The 21,310-nt window shown below is 35.2% G+C and overlaps 1 non-coding gene across 1 annotated transcript; it reads left to right on the top strand.

Moving 5' to 3' along the window:
- Nucleotides 1-8,507: 8,507 nt before the first annotated feature.
- On the top strand, nt 8,508-8,617 carry LOC121215128 (small nucleolar RNA R71). Its single transcript, XR_005910858.1, has one exon. It is a non-coding gene; the product is annotated as a small nucleolar RNA R71 (small nucleolar RNA).
- Nucleotides 8,618-21,310: the final 12,693 nt, after the last annotated feature.

The following is a 21,310-nucleotide window of genomic DNA, read 5'->3' as shown; positions in this document are numbered from 1 at the left end:
CAACATGCTTCCCAAAATTATGAATTTGGTATACTTATGCTCAAGAACAAAAATTTTGATATTTACGCTACTTAAGTATACATATCATTCAAATTAATCTCAATTATTCTTATGATAGTAAAAATAGACTAAATGCTTTCTAATAAAGACATTTTAAATCCCTACCAATTTGATTTTATTCCCTTATTGAAGATTAAGTTGCTATCATTAAGTTTAACTTATGCCTTCATATGTTGAACATAACAATTTCTCTCCACTAATGTAGGTAGCACAAAACTTGAATCAATAGGTCTTTAAAAAGGTTGTAACGTGGCTAAGCTAGGGGTAGGTAAAAGATAGATGAATTTAGGCTAAAAACCCTAGACTTAGCTTCAATTGGACCTTAAGAATAATTACCTTCAATACACCAACTAACTTTGCTTTCACATGTTTTTTTGTACATCTATTTTCTTTCAAGTACATATGCTCTCTCTTTTTTTCATGAGCATTTTGTTGTATGTACTACAATTTTTGAGCATTTGATACTTCTTTTCAGCTTCCGCAAACTTGTTTCAAAGAATATTCTGAGTAGTACTGAGTCTAGTGTTTGGGACAATTTAAAGATAATTAAGAGAAAACTGATGGCTAAATATTGCAAGGGTTCAAATAAAATTAGGCCATATAGTCTCAAAGTTGGGTTTCAAGGGATAAAAATTCATCATGGTTGGCTTGAAAGGCTCAAATGGTCCAAACAAAAGTTGTCTAAATCATTTTCAACATTCCATGCTTCCTAGGATTTTTCCTCAAGAAACCATTAAGTCAATTTTAGATACTTAAACTTTCATGCATGCCTAACTTTCCTAAGGAACTAAAAATTTTAGGGTATGATTTGCATGTTTTATTAAAAATACATTTATGTTATTATTAAGCTAACATAACAATTATTGAAATAATCGAACTTTATTTATACTAAAGTTTAGCATACTTAACAAAATTTCAAATTTTTGAACAAAATATATCCTAATCATAATTAAAAGAAAAATTTATTCTGAGTGGAAATAATTTCAATTTTTCTGTCCCCCTACTTAAGATGAACAATGTCCTCATTGTTAAAAGTGAATAGATACTATACACCAGGTAGGATTCTAAAAAAGAGGAGGTGAGTCAATTTGACTACTTAAGTACCAAGCTCTCTCTAGATCCAATCCTAGACATGTAAATATCTATTGCCACACGTTATACTTTTGCAACTTGTTCATTTTTACTTATGATTTCTACCTCTTGTTTTATTATAAGAAAAATAAAAATTCCTAATAAAACCTAATCCTATTAGATAACCTAAAAACAAAAATAAAATAAAGTCAAGATCCCCCCTTTTTGTTTATTTACAGATATCTCCGAATTCGACTCATCTTTTGCTCCATCGTCTTTGTTTTTGCATGAATCGCCTCGCTCCCTCTTCAATAGTGGACTCTATGGTTCAAAAATGAAATGTGGAAACTTAGGCACAAAAATAAATGGGTCATTGTATATTTTTGTAAGAGCGCTTCTCATTGAGTCATCCGGTATTTTTGAATATCTCCAGTAAGCTTTTTGCTGCCACTGTATATGTTGCATGATGTCCATCAACTTTGACAGCTCATCTCGAAGATCTGGGCGACGCGATTGAGTCCTGAACATTGAAGTTGCGACGTCAGGTTCGGTTACTAGTTCCATTGGTTCTGCCTTATTAGGGATTTCAGCTAACTGCATTGGTTTGATCTTTGTAAGATCTTCTTCTTCTTTTTCGAGATCTTCACTCTCTTCAACTCGTTGCTATAGAATAGAATCTCCAGCTATTCGTTAGAGGTCCCAATCTGTGATTGTGCCCTGGCTATAACTTGTCTTCTTTACGTTTGCAAGAATTTTAGCTTTCAAGCACAAAATTGTTACTGTAAAGGGAAAGTAAGCTGGGCCAAAACGTTTAGCGGCACAATTCCGTATTTCCCTCAGGATAATTTTTCCCACATCAATGGTCTTTCCAGTTAAAATCGAGTATAATAAGACCATTCGCTCTAATGAAATTGTAGTCCCATGTGAAATAGGCATAAGGCTGAATCAAATGAAATAGAACCATACCTTCGCTAGTGGTGTCCAATATTCTCTGCGACAATTGTAATTCCTTGATTTGACACAGTCCACTTAAAACCTGGAATTGTAAGCTCCTCGAAAATTTCTTGTAGATTTTCAAACTCAATATTACTCATTAAGGAAGAATATTCGTCGTCTTCGAAATCAGGTAATTCAAAGAATTCATTAATAGCATTTGAGGTTATTGATACCTTGATTCCGTGAACAGAGACTTCCGTCAATTTGCTTGAGGTCAAATTCACGTAAAATTCATGAACTAACTCCTCATCTTCACTAGGTCTTTTCTCACAAAATAACTCCCAATTGAAAGCTTCAGCAATTTGTCGAATACGCCCCATGAAATCAATATAGTTTCTTTCTTTCAACGTAAAGCCTTTTTCTAGGTGCATCTGTTGTTTCTTGAAATGCTTTCGTATCTCGTTTTGGCTTCTTCATTGTGGAAATTATTTTGTGATTCGTCAATTTGGACAGAGGCACGAGTTCTCTTGCGAGGCATGATTAACCTGAACATAAGATGGAAACAAATATTTTCTTAAAAATTTAATTAGTATAAAATATTAATAATTCAATAAATTGAAAAATTAAATAATTAAATAAAATTAAAGTTTAGGAGAAAAATTTGTCTTACCACCTTTTTATAAGAATTAAGAACTCAAAGAAAATAAATATAAAGCAAAAGAGGTTGGTTTAGGGATGGTTGTAGGGTGTCTTAATGGTGTGGTGTGATAGGCAAGGGTGTTAGTACAAGTAGCAAGGCACGGTGTGAGTAGATGTACGGACAGCTGGTGGCATTGTTGGGCGAACAGTAGGGCTGTTGTGTTGGCGCGCCTGAGCGGGTGTGTGAGAGCAAGTCTGGCGCAAGCGGCAGTAGCGGCGTGAGCTGCGAGTGCGTGCGTGGGCTACTCACCAAATGGGGCTGCTGCTAGGCGTGAGGGTGACATGCAAAGCTGGGCAGTGTTGCAGCTAGAGAGTTTGGCACTAGGTGATTTGGTACTTGGTGGGTTTTGGATGCTAGGATTGATGGAGGGATGAGTGAAAAAATGGCAAAGGTGGGTGAAATTTATAGTGAAAGGAGTAGGAGTTTCATTAGAATTCTTAGAACAAATTAATAATTAAGATATTCCAAGTTCTAATTCTACATAGAGTTAACAACAACTTATAATTAATATAATGCATATTAAATTATTATTTGCTATTAATTTATTAAAAATAAATACTTATTAAATAAAAATATGATCAAAGCTAAACTAATACTAATTCTATGTAAAGTTGATAATAATTAATATATATTATAATAGATATAATTATATATTAATGATTATCATCTTATTTATTAAATGAAATTAAATTTAAAAAAAAATTATTCTAGATGTCTTTTGAAAATATTTGCAAAAAGAGACATCTAATTTTTAGTATTTACAAAAAGAGCAACCAAAATTTGAAAATAGTTCAATTAAGTACCTAGACTTAAAGAAAATTTGAAATTCAGTTTCAATCAAAACTTGGATCAAAATTGACCCTTTTATTTGAAAACTAAAAATTTATTTTTCCATTTAGGGAATAATTTCTCAAAAGATTGTGTTAAAATCAATTCTCAGGAAAGATTGGAGGGGTCACAAGCGGTCTCGCTTAAGTTCAATCTCCTAGACAGAATTTATTTAAACATAATAATCCCAAAAATATACCCTAAATCATTTATTTAAAAATAAAAATAAGAAAAATTAAATATCTGATAAAATGAACGAGATTTGATCCCGTTCAATTTTATCTCCCCTGTAATGTTTTAAGCGTTGAGCATTGACTCAAAAATTACCTCCCTTACTTTGAAGTTCGACAACTCCATATGGGTAAGTAAACTTGGTGAATTGTAAATGGACCGGACCAACTTGATTTTAACTTACCTTGAAAGAACCTTAATCTGGAATTGAATAACAAGCTTGCTGACTTGCTTCAAATTCTCGAACTCGAATGTGCTTGTCATGCCATCTCTTAAGTCTTTCCTTCAGAAATTTGGCATTCTCATATGAAAACATTCGGAACTCTTCTAACTCATTGAGTTGTAGCATCCGTTTCTCTTTAGCAAGCTTAAGATCCAAGTTGAGTTATTCAAAAGCCTAGTAAGCTTTGTGTTCTAGCTCAAAGGGTAGACGACAGGCTTTCCTAAAGACCGACCTATAGAGTGACATCCCTAAAGGTGTCTTGTATGCTGTCTTGTAGGCCCATAAAGCATCATCCAGTCTTTTGGACCAATCTCATCGGTTTGGGCAAACTACCTTCTCGAGCATGTCTTTGATCTCTTTGTTTGCTAGTTTAGCTTGCTCATTCGTCTGTGGATGGTAAGCTGTGGCAACCTTGTGCTTCACTGCATGTTTGTTGAGTAACCATTTCAACCATTTGTTCAGAAAATGGGACCCTTCATCACTGAAGATAGCTCTCGGGTTCCAAACCTTGTGAACACATGCTTCTGCAAAAACTTTATCATAACCTTAGCAGCGTTTGTCGAATATGCCTCGATCTCAACCCATTTAGACACGTAGTCTACTACTACCAATATGTACTTGTGACCAAAAGATGGATGGAAAGGACCAGGAAAGTCAATACCCCAAACATCGAATAACTCTACCTCAATGATGTTTGTCTGAGGCATCTTGTTTCTGTTGGTGACGTTTCCAACCCTTTAACATCGATCACAACTCTTTACGCAAGCATAGTCATCTTTGAATAGTGTTGGCCAAAAGAATCCAGCTTGCAATACTTTGGCCACAGTACGTGTACCTTCGAAGTGTCCCCCACTCGGAGCTGAGTGGTAATGATATAGAACCTTATGTACTTCATCTTTTACCACGCATCTCCTGATCATTTGATCTGCACACTTTTTAAACATGTATGACTCTTCCCAGAAATAGTACTTCACATCATGAAGGAACTTTTTCTTTTAATGATACGTCTTATCAATCGGCATCAAACCACAAGCTAAATAGTTAGCAATATCAACAAACTAAGGGGTATTATGGACATGATTTACCTTCAGTATGTGTTCATCTGGAAATGTCTCCTGAATGGGTATAAGTGGAGAATTCCCTTCTTGCGGCTCCAATCTAGACAAGTGGTCTGATACTTAGTTTTCTACTCCCTTTCGATCTTGAATTTCTAGATCAAACTCTTGAAGTGGAAGTACCATCGGATCAGTCTCAACTTAGCGTATTTCTTGGCAAGTAAATACTTAATTGCTGAATGGTCCATATAGATAGCCACTTTGGTACCTACAAGATAATATCGAAACTTGTCAAAAGCATACACAATAGCAAGTAAATATTTCTTTGTTACCATATAATTTAGTTGAGCTCCTGTTAGAGTCTGACTTGCGTAGTGGATGGGATGAAAAACTTTGTTCCTTCACTGGCCCATGGCAGCTCCTATCGTGAAGTCACTTGCGTCACACATCAATTCAAATGGAAAATCCAGTCTGGTGTGATAATTATGGGTGCCGAAACTAATCGACTCTTCAAATCATTAACATCTTTTAAGCACTTCTCATCAAATTTGAACATCATGTCCTTCTCCAATAATTTGCATAAGGGTTTAGCAATTTTAGAGAAGTCCTTGATAAATCTTCAATAGAAACCGGTATGGCCTAAAAAGCTCCTAATACTATTTATAGATGTTGGAGGTGGGAGTTTATCAATACGTCTACCTTTGCTTTATCTACCTCAATTCCATGTCTCGTTATCCGATACCCTAGAACAATACCTTCTCGTACCATGAAATGACACTTTTCCCAGTTGAGTACGAGGTTTGTTTCTTCGCATCGCCTTAGTACCTTGGCTAGATTGGCTAGACAATCATCATATGTATCTCCGAATACTGAAAAATCATCCATAAAGAATTCCAAGTATTTCTCAACCATATCAGTAAAAATAAACATCATACATCTTTGAAATTTAACAGGTGCATTACATAAACCAAATGGCATGCGTTTAAATGCAAATGTACCGTACGGGCAGGTGAATGTTGTCTTTTGTTGATCTTTTGGTGCTACTGTAATCTGATTATACCTTGAGTACCCATCGAGAAAATAGTAATTGTCTCACCTTAAGAGTCTATCCAGTATCTGGTCCAAAAACGGCAAAGGAAAGTGATCTTTCCTAGTCGCCTTGTTCAACTTCTGGTAATCGGTGCAAATTCTCCAACCTGTAACCTTCTATTCGGTATCAACTTGTTTTCATTTTCAATGACCATAATACTTCCTTTCTTTGGCACGCACTGGACCAAACTTACCCACAAACTGTCTGAGATGGGGTAAATTATACCCACATCTAACCACTTGATGATTTTTTCTTTACCACGCCCTTCATGGTGGGGTTTAGTCTTCGTTTTCCATCAATCATCCCTTTTTCTCCATCTTCTAGGATGACATTCTACATGTAAATAGATAGACTAATCCCATGAATATCGACTATGGTCCATCCAATAGCCTTCTTAAATTGCTTCAATACTAGGATGAGTTTCTCTTCTTGCTCAACGGTTAATTTTGCTGAAACAATCACAAGCATAGTAGCAGTGTTACTTAAATAAATATATTTTAAATATGAGGGAAGTACCTTTAGTTCTAATTTAGGTGGCTCCTCAATTGACGCTTTTGGTTGGGCATATTCCCTATTCTCTAACTCTAAAGATTCAAAATGGGATTGTGGATTAAATCCCCTTTGATTAGCTTCTAGCAAAGCTAAGTATTCCTCATCCTCTTCTTCATTTGGAGGGTCTGATGTCAAAATTTGTTCCAATGGGTCCTCAACATAGTTGAGTTCCTTTTCCATGATTAATTCCTCTAAATTGGACACTATAGAACAATCATCAATTATGTCAGGAAATCGCATAGACTTAAAAACATTAAATGTTACCTGATCGTCTTAAACACGCATAGTAAGCTCGCCCTTCTGCACATCAATAAGGGTCCTTTCAGTTGCTAGGAAAGGCCTTCCTAGGATGATTGACACTTTTTTGTCATCTTCAAAGTCGAGAATAACAAAGTCAGCAGGAAAAATAAATTTGTCTACACGTATCAATATGTCCTTGATTTTTCCTTCTAGATGTGCTAAGGATCTATCTGCTAATTGAAGTGTATGTAGTAGGTCTAACTTCACCTATCCCCGAATTATTAAATATTGACATGGGCATTAAGTTGATACTCACACCTAAATCACATAGTGCCTTACCATAATATGTTGCTCCAATGTTGCAAGGTATGGTAAAACATCCAGGATCCTTCAACTTTTGGGGTAGTTTATCTTGAAGATATGTATTGCATTCCTTTGTCATGGCTACCGTCTCAAATTCTCCAAGTCTTCATTTTTTGACAAGATATCCTTCATGAATTTGACGTAGTTCGGCACTTGTTCAAGTGCATCAACCAACGGAATGTTGATATGAAGTTGCTTGAGTACGGTTAAGAACTTCTTGAATTGAACTTCCTGCTTCTGCTTCTGAAGTCTTTGAGGTAAGGTGGTGGAGGCTTCTTTATGGGAACTGTTTGATTTGTTTTATATGGCAATTTTGCATCTAATGAAGTTGTTAGTTTATCAGAATTAGCTGGTTCAGAAGTTACCTTATCAGATTTTACAGATTTAGGTTCCGGTGAAACTAAAATTTCAACACTCGGTTGAACTTCCTCTGAGTCTTGAGCATCAGCTAGCTCTTTTTCAACTTTAACTGTGTTGGGCTCTAATGTCTTTCTACTCCTCAATGTCAACGCTTTACAGTGCTCCTTCCCTGGATTCCTCAGATTCTCCGTATCACTAAGTAAAGCACCTTATGGTCGGTTTCTGAGTTTAGTTGCAAACTGTCCCATTTGATTTTCCAGGTTTTTCAATGTAGCTGCTTGGCTTTGAATTAAGGCATCATTCTTGGTTATGTATGCCTTCAACAAGTTTTCTAAGCCATTGGATGGTTCAACTTGAGGTTGTTTCTGAACTTGTTGGGTACAAATAGGTGGCTGGGTTGGTCTAGGTTGGGCGTATGTGTTACTGGGTTCGACAAACATTCTTCGAACAAATGTCCTTCCCCATAATAGACATAGGCTACATTTTCAAATTGATTTGATGGTTGTGCTACAAAACTATTAAACCCATTAGTGGTAAATTTTTAGCATCGAGGAGATAGAGGATACCTGAGGTGCGAGTGAAGTGAGAGCATCTATTTCATGTATTCCAGTGGCTCATCTTCCTGATGCTACTCAATTGGTTGGCCGTTGATAATTTTTGCTAGCAATCCTCTCAATAATTTCATAAGCCTCATTGTAGGACTTAGAAATGAGAGCACCATTAGCAAAAGCATCCACTACCATCCTCGTGTGAGCATTGAGACCATTATAAAACGTCTCTAGTTGGATGCAATGTGGGATTCTGTGATGACGGCACTGTCATAATAATAATTCTTTCTACCTTTCCCATGCCTCATACAAGGACTCATCATCCATTTATTGGAAAGTAGTGATCTCATTCCTCAACTTAACATTCTTGCTAAGTGGAAAATACTTCATGAAGAATCTTTCTGCTAACTCTTGCCATGTGGAAATTGAATTTGGTGGCAATGAGTTCAACCAAGCTCGAGCTCTGTCCCTTAGTGAATATCGGAACAACTTCAATCGTAGCGCATCTTCGGGTACTCTAGCTAACTTGAAAGAATCGTTTACCTCCATAAACAGTCTTAAGTGCAAGCGAGGATCTTCGGTAGGCATTCCACAAAATTGGCCCACTGTCTAAAGCATCTGGAACATGGCTGGCTTCAGTTCGAACTATTGTGCCTCAATTTCGGATCTCCTAATACCCGAATTAAGATCATGAAACACTAGCACAACATATTGTCTTAGAGATCTATCCCTATAATCAGTAATAAGGATAGAATTTTGAGTAGGGTTTGCTTCGTTTCCTTGATTCGGATTTTTGAAGTTCATGATAGAAGGTTGCGCACGGACCAAGATCAAGTTGTCAAGTCACGGGAAAATTCTTACGAGGCTCTAGATGATCGGATCTGAAAATGAAACAGAAACTAAGATTAGATTCGATTAGATCTGAATAGATAGTATCCAAAACAATAAAGAACAACCAAGAAACAAATGCCCTTAAGAATAACAAATCTTGGATGTCAAGAATACGGATTGGTAATCGAATTAAACCCCAACCTGTTGAATCTGAAAAGAATAATCACAAACAGTAAGTTAATTTTAAAAGTCCAGCAAATTGATGGAATAAAAGATAGGGTATGGACGGCAAGAACAAAAGAAATATTTAAGAATTGAAAACGATTCTTGGAGCCCAAGGAGATGTTGATTTGCCCAAACTGAAACAACAAATTAATTTCCCCTAAAATTCCAGCAACCGAATTCAACCAGATTTGAAAAGGAGAAATCAGCAAGAACAATGGAATTTATGGATCTTGAACGATCTTTGCTGCCAAGAAGTGATGTCGATCCGATTTTGAATGATGAAGAGATCTTAGAGTTTTGGAAAGGCTGAAACGCAACAATAACATCAAACACGTTAGTTAATAAAAATCGACACAAGCAGAATTTAAAAGATAGGATGAACAACAAAAAATAAAGATAAAGTCCTAAGAAACCTTGAAATCTCGAAAGATTTCACAACTCCCTTCAAACGGCTTTAATCTCCCCTCCAATGAAGATCAATGGCAAGAAGAAGGCTGAAGATGGCTCCCACAATCAAAAAGATTGTTAAAACAACTTCTAAAGAAAACTCAAGAGAAAATTCTTGGAGAACTCAAAGAGAATTTTCACTCAAACCAAATCTGAAATTTTCAAAGTGTTTCTAATGTCTTTTCATAAGGTGGCCGGCCAAGCCAATTTATAGGCCTTCTAACTATTTTCTTAATCTTATTAGGAAACTAAAAAAAACCTAATTAATAATTTAAAAGAGGAAATTCGGCCAAGGCTTTTTAATGAGCTGCTTGGGCTAAATTTTTACATAGGAATTAAATCATAAAGTATAAAAATTAAAACTAAGTATTTAAAGAATTAAAATTTTACAAATTGGGCCACTTTGACAATTTGGCCTGATTTTCAACTAAGTGCCGTATCTTTAATAACTTGGACTTGTAATTTGTTCTCTCTTAAAATTGGTTCGTTGATGCTCGTAACTGAGATCCAATGGGCCTTAACTGCAATATTCGGTTTCTTGTATCAAGATTTCCAAGATTTGAAATCTTGATTTTCTTGATTCTTGAAATCGCTCAAAACAGCAAAATTGGACCAAGATTCGGTTTCTTGATTTTCTTGAAAACAAGAAAGTGAATCCTGATTTTCTTTTTCCTTTGTATACGTGTCTAAGGCTTAGCTAATGAAGTCTTTAACGGTTTCATTTAGTTTCATACGCATTTGCCTGGCCTTTGACCTCGTTATTGGGCCTTGTGGTAATTTGAGCCCATCAAGTTCTTGAGCTTGAGTTGGGCCTTTGTGACTTGTATCAGTCCCCCTTCCTCAAAAAGATTCGTCCTCGAATCTGAAAAATCAAATGGAGATAAGTCAGCCACATTGAAAGTAGAACTTATATTGTACTCACCGAGCAGGTCAATTTCGTATGCATTATCATTGATCCGCTCGAGTACTTGGAAAGGTCCATCGCCTCTTGGGTCCAACTTGGTCTTTCTTTCTGTAGGAAATCGTTCTTTCCTCATATGGACCCAAACCCAATCTCTGAGTACTAAGTCAATTTGGTGTTTTATCCCACGTAAAGGTGGTAAACCTTTAGGGGCCTTACCAAAAACATCCTCAAAATCCTGCAAAAGACATTGAAACAAACTAGGCAAATTTTCGTTAATGTTAGATAGAGATAAATAGTTTTGCCTAAACCTCACAAGGATATAAGGCTGTTTATTGAGTAGGGGTCTCCGCACATCTTTTTTTGTTGCAAATAAAATTTTCACTCTAGTTTTACCACTTACGGATTCACTCACCTTTGGGCCATTTAAATTTTGACTTTTTTCACTACTAGCCTCTTTTCTCTCTGTCTCTTTTATTTGTCCTTTCTCCCTTACCCCCTCACAAAATTTCATCATTTTTAATTGATATTTATATACATCATTGGGATTTAAAGGAACAAAAGTGAATTTTCGACCTTTAAACACAAGAGAGTATCTATTGAGCTTGCCTTGGTGTGTAACATCACGATCCAATTACCAAGACCGTCCAAGGAGCAAGTGTGTTGCATGCATTGGGACCACATCACACCATACCTCATCCTCGTAATTCCCGAGCTTAAAAGTAATCAAGGCCTGTTTTGTAACTTTAACTTCAGAGCATTTATTAAGCCACTGAAGGGGATACGACTTAGGGTGCTCGGTACAAGGTAACTTTAAAGAATCCACCAAATAACTGCTCACTACATTCGAACAACTCCCACTATCAATAATAAGTGAACATAAGTTACCTTTTATAAAACACCTAGAATGGAAAATATTGGTCCTTTGATTATCAACATCGTCTCTCATTTGGATGTTAAGGGTGCGGCAGACTACAAGGACCTCATTATGGTCATTATTCTCATCATCGACTTGACCAATTCTAGACTTCTTATTTTAAAACCTGCAAAACAAACACTCAATACTCAAAAAAAATTAACAAACCTCACCGTTAATCACTCAAAAAAAAAAAAGGAAAATTAAATTCTCAAAGAGGTAGAATTCAGTATTGTGAATTCTTTAGTAGATTCTATATCAACCAATTAGAAAGTGTATGGACCGTAACTACCAAAGAATCTTAATTGTGCTAGGAGTTCAAAAAAACTGACGAGACACCAATTGAATTGTGTTGCAACGAGGAAGAATTGCGCACACTTTAAATCCTACTAAAAAAAGAAAAAAGAAGGTGTTAGATAATGTAAAGGAAGAATAAAAGCAAAACAAATGAACACCTACAGCTAAGAATCAATAAAAAAATTGCTGAAACCCCAAAACCTGAAAAACTGCGGAGTAACTTGACAACTTCGTTCGAGGTGTTCCCGATCTCCAAAAATTATGAAATTAAATCTGGAATGTCCTTAAATATTTAATTTTTGATCTGGAAAGTTTGGGCACCAAAATCAACCCGCTGAATCTTTTTTTAAATTTTTATTGGATTTCGTCTTTTTCAATTTTTTGACTTTTTTGACTGACTTTTTCGCGGGAAATATTTTTTTATATTCAATCACAGTGCGAAAAATTTGTATGTAAAATTTCAGATCAATCAGACAACGTTTACCCACTCAAATGAATTTTTTTCGAAAAATTTTTCTGGGTAAAACTGTTGTTTGTAGTTTAAAAAATAGAGATCAGTTTAGAAATCAACCAAGAACACCCAAAACGCCAAAAATCTGATACCAAATGATAGAGGGTTGCGTGCAGACCAAGATCGAGTTGCCAACTCACGAGAAAATCCCTAAGAAAGCTTTAGACAATCGGATCTGAAACGAAACAGTAAATTAAAATCTTAGAATTTCCAGATCTGAAACAAAAACCCCAAAACTTTAAAGGATCAACCAAGAAACAAAAACACTTGTGAATAGCTGTTCTTGGAAGCCAAGAACATGAAATTGAATTCAAGAGAGACTCCCAACAGCCGAATCTGAAAAGAATAACACAAAATAGAAACAAATCAAATTCAGCAGATCACAAAATCAAATTGAATTAGATCTTGGGTTTAGGCGGCAAGAAAAGAGGGATTTGTGAATCAAGAACGTTTCTTGATGCCTAAGAATGAAGCTGAATCAGATCTTAAAGTTTGGAATGGCTGAAACGCAACAAGAACAATTAATCCCAAGTTAATCAATAAATCAGCACAAGTAGAAATTAATAAAGAAGAATGAACAACAAGAAAATAAAGAAAAATCCTAAGAAGCCTTGAAATCCCGAAAGATTTCACAACTCCCTTCAAACGGCTCTAATCTCCCCGCCAATGAAGATCAATGGCAAGAAGAAGGATGAAGATGGCTCCCACAATCAAAAAGATTGTTAAAACAACTTCTAAAGAAAACTCAAGAGAAAATTCTTGGAGAACTCAAAGAGCATTTTCACTCAAAGCAAACCTAAAATTTTCAAAGTGTTTCTAATGTCTTTTCATAAGGTGGCCGGCCAAGCCTATTTATAGGCCTTCTAACTATTTTCCTAATCTTATTAGGAAACTAAAAAAAACCTAATTAATAATTTAAAAGGGGAAATTTGGCCAAGGCTTTTTAATGAGCTGCTTGGGCTGAATTTTTACATAGGAATTAAATCATAAAGCATAAAAATTAAAACTAAGTATTTAAAGAATTAAAATTTTACAAATTGGGCCACTTTGACAATTTGGCCTGATTTTCAACTAAGTGTCGTATCTTCAATAACTTGGGCTTGTAATCTGTTCTCTCCTAAAATTGGTTCGTTGATGCTCGTAACTGAGATCCAATGAGCCTTAACTGCAAGATTCGATTTCTTGGACCAAGATTTCCAAGATTGAAATCTTGATTTTCTTGATTCTTGAAATCACTCAAATAGCAAAATTGAACCAAGATTCGGTTTCTTGATTTTCTTGAAAACAAGAAAGTGAATCTTGATTTTGTTTTTCCTTTGTATACGCGTCTAAGGCTTTGCTAATTAAGTCTTGGACGGTTCCATTTAGTTTCATACGCATTTGCCTGGCCTTTGACCTTGTCATTGGGCCTTGTGGTAATTTGAGCCCATCAGGTTCTTGAGCTTGAGTTGGGCATTTGTGACTCGTATCAGTTCATCTCTTCGGTCCTTCTCTAACTTACTTGTCTTCTTCACTGTCGAAAAGTTTTTTCAACCTCAGGGTCTATGGGGAGTAAATTGATGATTCGATCAATACTCACAAACACCTGAAATAAACACAGGAAAATTAATTAAGTTAAAATTGAATAGAAAAATAAACCAAATTTACAAATTTACAAATTCACAAATAACGGCGCCAAAAACTTGGAACAACGGAAATGTGCAAGTGTACACAATCACAACAATTAATAAAGTGACAAGTAAATGCCGAGTTATCGTACCCACAGGGACTGCGAAAAGAATTGTTTATGAATGCAATTTAAAAACGCTTTGGTGAAGACAAATATTTTGATTTGAGGAGGTGACTAAAAACTAGGATTTTAACTAAGTAAAATAAAATAAAAGTTCCAATGCACGATTTCAAAAGATAATTTTAATCAAGATGACATAATTGTGCTACATTACTTACATTTATTAACTTAAAATTATTAAACTCATGTTTATTTTGTTATGAATAAATTCACGGCAACTTGGTAATTTGCTAACTTATGAATATACTTACCTACCAAAATCCACTTATCTCTTGACTATATCTTTATGTCAATTCAACCGATTAAACAAATTGTAATAAGAAAATGTGTTAATGCACATACATACTTATGAAATTAAAATAATCTCTTGTACGTATCTCTATGCCAATTCAAACAATTAATTCAATCTCATAAGCACATAAAAGATTACGCAAGGTAACAATGTATTTCTACCTTGAAATAGTTTAATCACAATAATCTTGCAAGTTATGCAAGGCTAATGTATAGTTAGATACCGTTTCTAATTTAAGCCTCAGCTACCTTATATGATTAAACATTCACTGATTAATTATGGTGTCAATTAATTACAATTTCAATTCGTTTAAATAATTAATTCATTAGTTAACTTACAATTGTAATGCAAGAGTAACTTAGTCATGATTTTACTTAATCAAACATCTTACCGATGTCTATAACAACACAAATACAATTTTAATAACTCAAGTAGACGAATGCAATCAACCTAACACGAATTTAATTTAAGCCATATTAATTAAGTTAAACATATCAACATCACAAATATTCATAGACATGTTCATAACAACAACAATAAAAGTAAAAGGATAAGGAACAAGAATCAAATCCAGTGTTTCACCAACGCTTGACTAGTTTGCTCTGCTCCTCCTTCTCCGCTTGTTCTTGTTGAACTGAGGCTTCCATGAACACTTGAATGCTGATCCAAATGGTGGTTGGATGACTCTTTTTCAAGAGGTGAAATTGACAAAGGAATGGGGAAGGAAATGAAGAACAATAGAAGGGAATGAAGAGAGAAAAGTGTGAGAGAAGTGAAGAACTAAATGGGTTTAAGATGTGTTTGAAGTGACAAACCAAGGGGGTATTAATAGGTTGAGAAGGCTGCTAAAATTAGAAAAAATAAGTAGCCATAGAGTCCCCCCATTGCCGACCACACATGTGGCAAGTTTGAAGGTTTCAAACTTGCTATTTTAAGGTAGGGGCAAATCTAGAAAGGCATAAATAGTGGAGGGGTTTGAATGCAATTTGAAAGAGTCTTCAAGGGCTATTTTGCAAGCCAAATAATCAGCCAAACAAGCTGATTGGGGCAGCATGTGGGACGGTTTTGGGCTGCCCAGTGCTTGGTTGGATCGGTTTTCTCGATTTAGCTCAATTGGGCCACTTTTCATAATTAATTAATAATAATTTATTTAACCCAAATTTAATTGGATTAAAATTAAAATTAATTTTATTATGGATTAATACACATAATTTGGACCATCTTAGGCTGAAAAATTAATTCGCCTTGATGCTTCAAAATTGCTTCTCGATTTTGTGCTTCTAGCAATGTCTGCTGAGCCGTTTTTCGCCCTTTGTGCATATCTGTCAAAAATAATAAAAATTAATCAAAATTTGATATAAAATTAATTAAAATTCAACATGTTAATAATTTATGTACAACATAATTATTTTATAATAATTATATATTTTTCGACTAGAATTTTACCGAAATGGCATGAATTTGAGTTAAAAAGGGCATGAAAAAGTGTGTACATTTTTGTGTTTCCATTGATCCGAGTAAGATCTCAGCTGTGGTGGACTGGAAACCTTCTAGAAATGTATATGAAGCTCAGAAGTTTTTCTAGATTGGCTAGATATTATAGAAGATTTGTCAATGGATTTTTGATGGTTGCTACACCGTTAATGAAATTGCTTCAAAAAGATGTCAAGTTCGAATGGTTTGAGAAATGTCAGCAAATTTTTAACCAGTAGCATAGGGTTTTAGCCCTATCCCAAATGACTTGCACTTCTTCCTCCTTACCACAAAACACATAGTTGTTACGGTTGTTCTAGTTATTCCACAATGTATTTATAAAGTCTGCTACAACTTTCTGATCCAAAAAATGCATGACATCTTCGATCCAACCAATGCATTAGTGATAAAATTTATTGAGAAGCCTATCGTCAAGTCTACCGAGAGTAAGAATGGCCCGAGTAGTAGGACAATCTTTGAGGGAATGGATAAGGGTTTCTGCACTTGTACCATACCTAGGGCATTCTTTCCTAAAGTCTTGACAAATAGAAGAGATCTTGACATTCGTGGGAAGAAGCTCATGTCCCACACGCCAAATAAAAACCCGAATTTTTGGAAGGGTTTTGAGCTTCCAAATTGTTTTCCAAAAAAATCCTGTGAGGACCAAAGCCCACCTGCTTGAGAAGAAGCCACGAGTAGGTTGACTTAGAGGTGTAGAAGCCATAAGGGTTATGAAACCAAACCATTCTGTCATTCGGTCCATTGGCCAAAATAGGTAAATTATAGATTCGGTCTGTAACACCCCTAACTTGTATCCGTCGTCGGTATAGGGTTACGGAGTATTATAGTAAAACTGTAACATCAAAACATTTATTTCTAAACATTTCATTAAGCATAGCAAAGTCCATTCATACAAATGCATATCGTCCCCTTTTCGAGCCTTCGAGGCCTAAAAAAACACTTTAGAAACGATTTGGGACTAAATTGATAACATATGGAAACTTAAGGAAAAAGTTAGAAAATTTACACTGCAGGGGTCACACGGCTGTGTGGCCAGGCCGTCTGACTCACACGGCTGAGACACACACCCGTGCCTTAGGCCATGTGGACATTCAAAGTAGAGACACACGGCCGTGTCCCAGCCCGTGTCTGTGCCCGTGTAACTCTCTGACTTAGGGACACACGGCCAAGCCACAAGCCTGTGTGCCAGGCCGTGTAACTCTTGAAATGGCCTCACATGCCCGTGTGAGAGGCCATGTAACTGCCTGACTTTTAACCTTTTGAAACCTACAGGGACACAAGGCCGTGTGTCACACATGGTTGAGACACACGCCCGTGTCTTAGGCCGTGTGGACATGAAATAAGCCATTTTCAAGCCATTTCTTTCACCCAAACGGTGCTTACACCTACAAGCCATTTGCACATAATTCTATACAAAATCTTACCATAATGGCCACATACCAAAATCACATTCAAGCATACCAAAAGAGCCATTTAAAACATAACTTCACTTGACGATTTCAATACCAACCATCAAAGCATTAAAATGCAAAAAGTTCATCAACCAAAACACCACATTTACAAGCCAAACATAATGACCATTTCATCAAACACAATTGACCTATACATGCCATTATAACCATGACTTAAAACATCAAAATCTACAGATATAGTTTCTGGATAGTGTGATAGGTCTCCGATAAGCTTCCAAACCAATCGGGATTCCGATAATCTATAAAACTTAGAAAAGAAACACAACGTAAGCATATAATGCTTAGTAAGTTCATAAATCATGAAGAATGCTTACCATTTCAATGCATAAACTTAAAAATAAACATGAATTAAATCCAACACAAACTTGTCACAATCCCTAAACATCGCCAACAACACAAGTTAGTGCTTAATCACATATTTTAGCAAAAATCACCACATGGTAAGATAGCTTTCATGAATATAGCATATAATCACTCATACTTTTCATAAACATAACTATATACACACTTTGATAATCAACAATTTGTACCATTCCATAAATTCATGACATTGTCGATCGAAACACTTACCGTTCCTTCCCTTTACATGCCCGTTGAACCACTTAGAATAATATCAAATACACAGAAATCTCACACAATGTGTGCTAACATATGGTTGAAACAATTCCTTTCCTTTTCCTTTTCCATTATAGTGTTGCTCATACAAGTTGTTGAGTATCCGCAACAAATGTCAGAACTCAGCAACCGATAGGGCATTCAGGACCAGCACCCGAAACTTGGTAACCCAAATGACATGTCATTTGTATCCTATGTATTCCTAAGGTTCAAACGGGACTTAATAGTCATCGTAACGTTGTTGGATTTTTCGTCATGACATGATATGATAAAGAATATAATAACATTTAAATCAAATACATTAAAATTCTATTTAAACATACGAAATTACCTCAATCACAAAACGATGAAATAGGACCGAATAGTTCGACAGTTTATCTTTCCCTCGATCTAAATCCGTACGGGGCTTAAGTTGGTCTAAATAATCAAATTCAATAATCATTCTATTCTATTCATTCCAAAAAATCATATTTTTGAAAAATTATGCCTTTTATTGTTTTGATTTATTTACATTTTAGTCATTAAGCTTGTAAATTAAAATTCATGCAATTTCATCCCTACCCAAGCTAGCCGAATTTTATATAGGTCCATATCAATTCATAAAATTCATTATTTCACAATTTTCACTAAGTATTTTATACATTTTACAAATAAATCCTTAATTTGACAATTTCAACAAAATTCAATTTACAAAAGTTGTTTATAAATAAAAAATGATTCATTTTCTTCCATCAAACATCAAAAACAACATGAATACATTAATGGAAAAATCCTAACCTTTTAACAATTTTGCAATTAGTCCTTGCGCTAGCTAGATTAAGCTATAACAACTTCAAAAACATAGAAATCATTAAAAAGGGACGAAATCACACTTACATGTACAAAGGAGACTTGGTCGAACCTTGAAACCTCTTCAATGGATTTTCTAAGTTATATTTTCGGTGGATGAAAGCTTTTTTGGAAGATGACATTTTGTTATTCTCTATTTTACTTAGCTTATTTATTAATTTACTTATTTAACCTTTGATTTTTAACTTAAAAATTATCCAATTCATACCCACTCATATTTCAGATGGTCTAATTACCATTTAAATGCTCTTACTTTTAGATTCTATAGCTATTTAGTACATTTAGAAACTAGAACTCTACTTTTTCACCTTTTATGATTTAGTCCTTTTTATCGAATTAAGCATGCAAACTATAAAATTTCTTAACGAAATTTTTATACAACCTTGCTAACATATTGTAGACATAAAAATAATAATAAAATAAATATTTTTGCATTACATTTGTGGTCCCAAAACCACTATTCCGATTTCACTGAAAACGAGCTGTTACATGGTCCCCCGTAAAGCAACCATATGACTTACACACCCTCTCTTTGTTCGAACTCAAATGATTATTAACCCATAAGTCATGCACTTTTCTTTCATGCATAGTCAAAGTAGTGGAGCACAACAAATCACCGTTTAAACCTTCAAAGCCCCAGTTATCATTGCGAATATCAATACTGTTCCATGCACCAACTTGCTAGTCGAATCCATTTTCAGGAGCTTTAATAGCTGTAGCGATGCTTGTCCATGTGTAAGATTGTTTGTCAACAACTTTGGGGTGGAAAATGTAGCCACTAGGGAAGTACTTTGAGCTGAGCAAATGATAGCACAACATGTCTTTAATAGTGAGGAGTCTCCACACTTTTCTGCTAAGGAGAGCTAGGTTAAAAACGCGAAGGTCTCTAAAACCAAGCCCTCCTATACCCTTTGGATGGCAAACTTTGTCCCAAGCAAGCATTGCCCAACCCCTTCCTCTTTCTTTGCAAGCCCACCACATCTGACATATGTTGGATTGCATGTCTTCTAAAATACCCCTAGGAACAAGGAAAATGCAAGGAAAATAGAAAATGCATAAGTCGGGAGTGATTGTAGGATACACTATGAATATTTCTTTACCACTGTAGGGGAGAAGCCTCTTAGACCAGTTGTTATCCTGCAAGAGAAACAGTTAAGAATGCTATGAAAAGCCATAGACTTTTTTTTTCCAACAGGGAGGGGTAAACCAAGATAATTATCCAACTTGTTGACCACTCTCATCCAAAGCAAGTCACCATAAAGTTGACGTTGGTCCATGGGAGTATTCGAGCTAAAGAACACCATTGATTTGTCAAGGTTTATTTTTTGACCCGAGACTTGCACAAATTCCTTAAGAATTTTCAAAAAGGCATCAACTTCACTTTTTTTGTGTTTTTGACAAAGAGAAGGGCATCATCGAAAAAAATGGTTAATACAAGGGCCGTTTTGGCTAGCTCGAATGCCTCTAATACGATTGGCACTTTGTGCTTGTAAAAGAATTCTTGAAAAAGCCTCCATGCAAAATAAAAAGAGGTAGGGGGAGAGGGGGTCCCCTTGTCGAAGACCCCACTCGGGAACATTAACCTTTGAGAGAGCCATATTACACTTTACCACGTATCTCACTAACCGAAGTATGTGTTTTCAGGGGTACCGAAGTACAAACAGGGGCACGTGTGTGCATTTAGGGGTACCGAAGTACAAACAGAGGCATGTAAATGCATTCAGGGGTACCAAAGTACAAAACAGGGCATGTATGTGCATTCAAGGATATCAAAGTACAAACAGGGGAACGTAAGTGCATTCAGGGGTATCGAAGTACAAACAGGGCACATATGTGCATTCAACAATAATTATCTATAAACATATGAACTAAAGAACAATAATATAAGATTACAAGTCAAAATTTATTAATGTATTTAAGTACTATAAACTTACACGATTTAATTCCGGTCAATACGTAGGGACTATTCCGCTATTTTTTCTTTTCCTCGGTTATTGTCTCTTTGATTCAAATCTTGATCTATCTAATAATTAAACACAATATATTAATCTCATAAACATTTTAAATTCCATTCAAAGCATATGATGATTAACTTTTCATTAATTACACATTTTCCCTAAACTTTTAAAACTTTTTCAATTTAGTCCTCTAACCCGAAAATAATCAAATTGACCATTTCTAAGAATCAAATTACAGCCAAATATACTAGAACCTTTAACAGTCCCCATTATACATCAAATTCACTATCAAACCTTGAAATCTTGGCATTTTAACAATTCAATCCTTAAATCAAAATCTAACAAAATTTACTTCACAAAACAACCAAATACCATAATCAAAGCTTCAAACACATAGTTATCATAAAAAAACATTCAAGATTCATCAATGACAACTTCTAAATATTTTAACAGATC

The sequence above is a fragment of the Gossypium hirsutum genome, chromosome D02 (genome assembly GCF_007990345.1).
Source record: "Gossypium hirsutum isolate 1008001.06 chromosome D02, Gossypium_hirsutum_v2.1, whole genome shotgun sequence".
Taxonomy (NCBI): domain Eukaryota; kingdom Viridiplantae; phylum Streptophyta; class Magnoliopsida; order Malvales; family Malvaceae; genus Gossypium; species Gossypium hirsutum.
The sequence above is the reverse complement of the archived record's forward strand: the minus strand, read 5'-3'. Positions and strand labels throughout refer to the sequence as shown.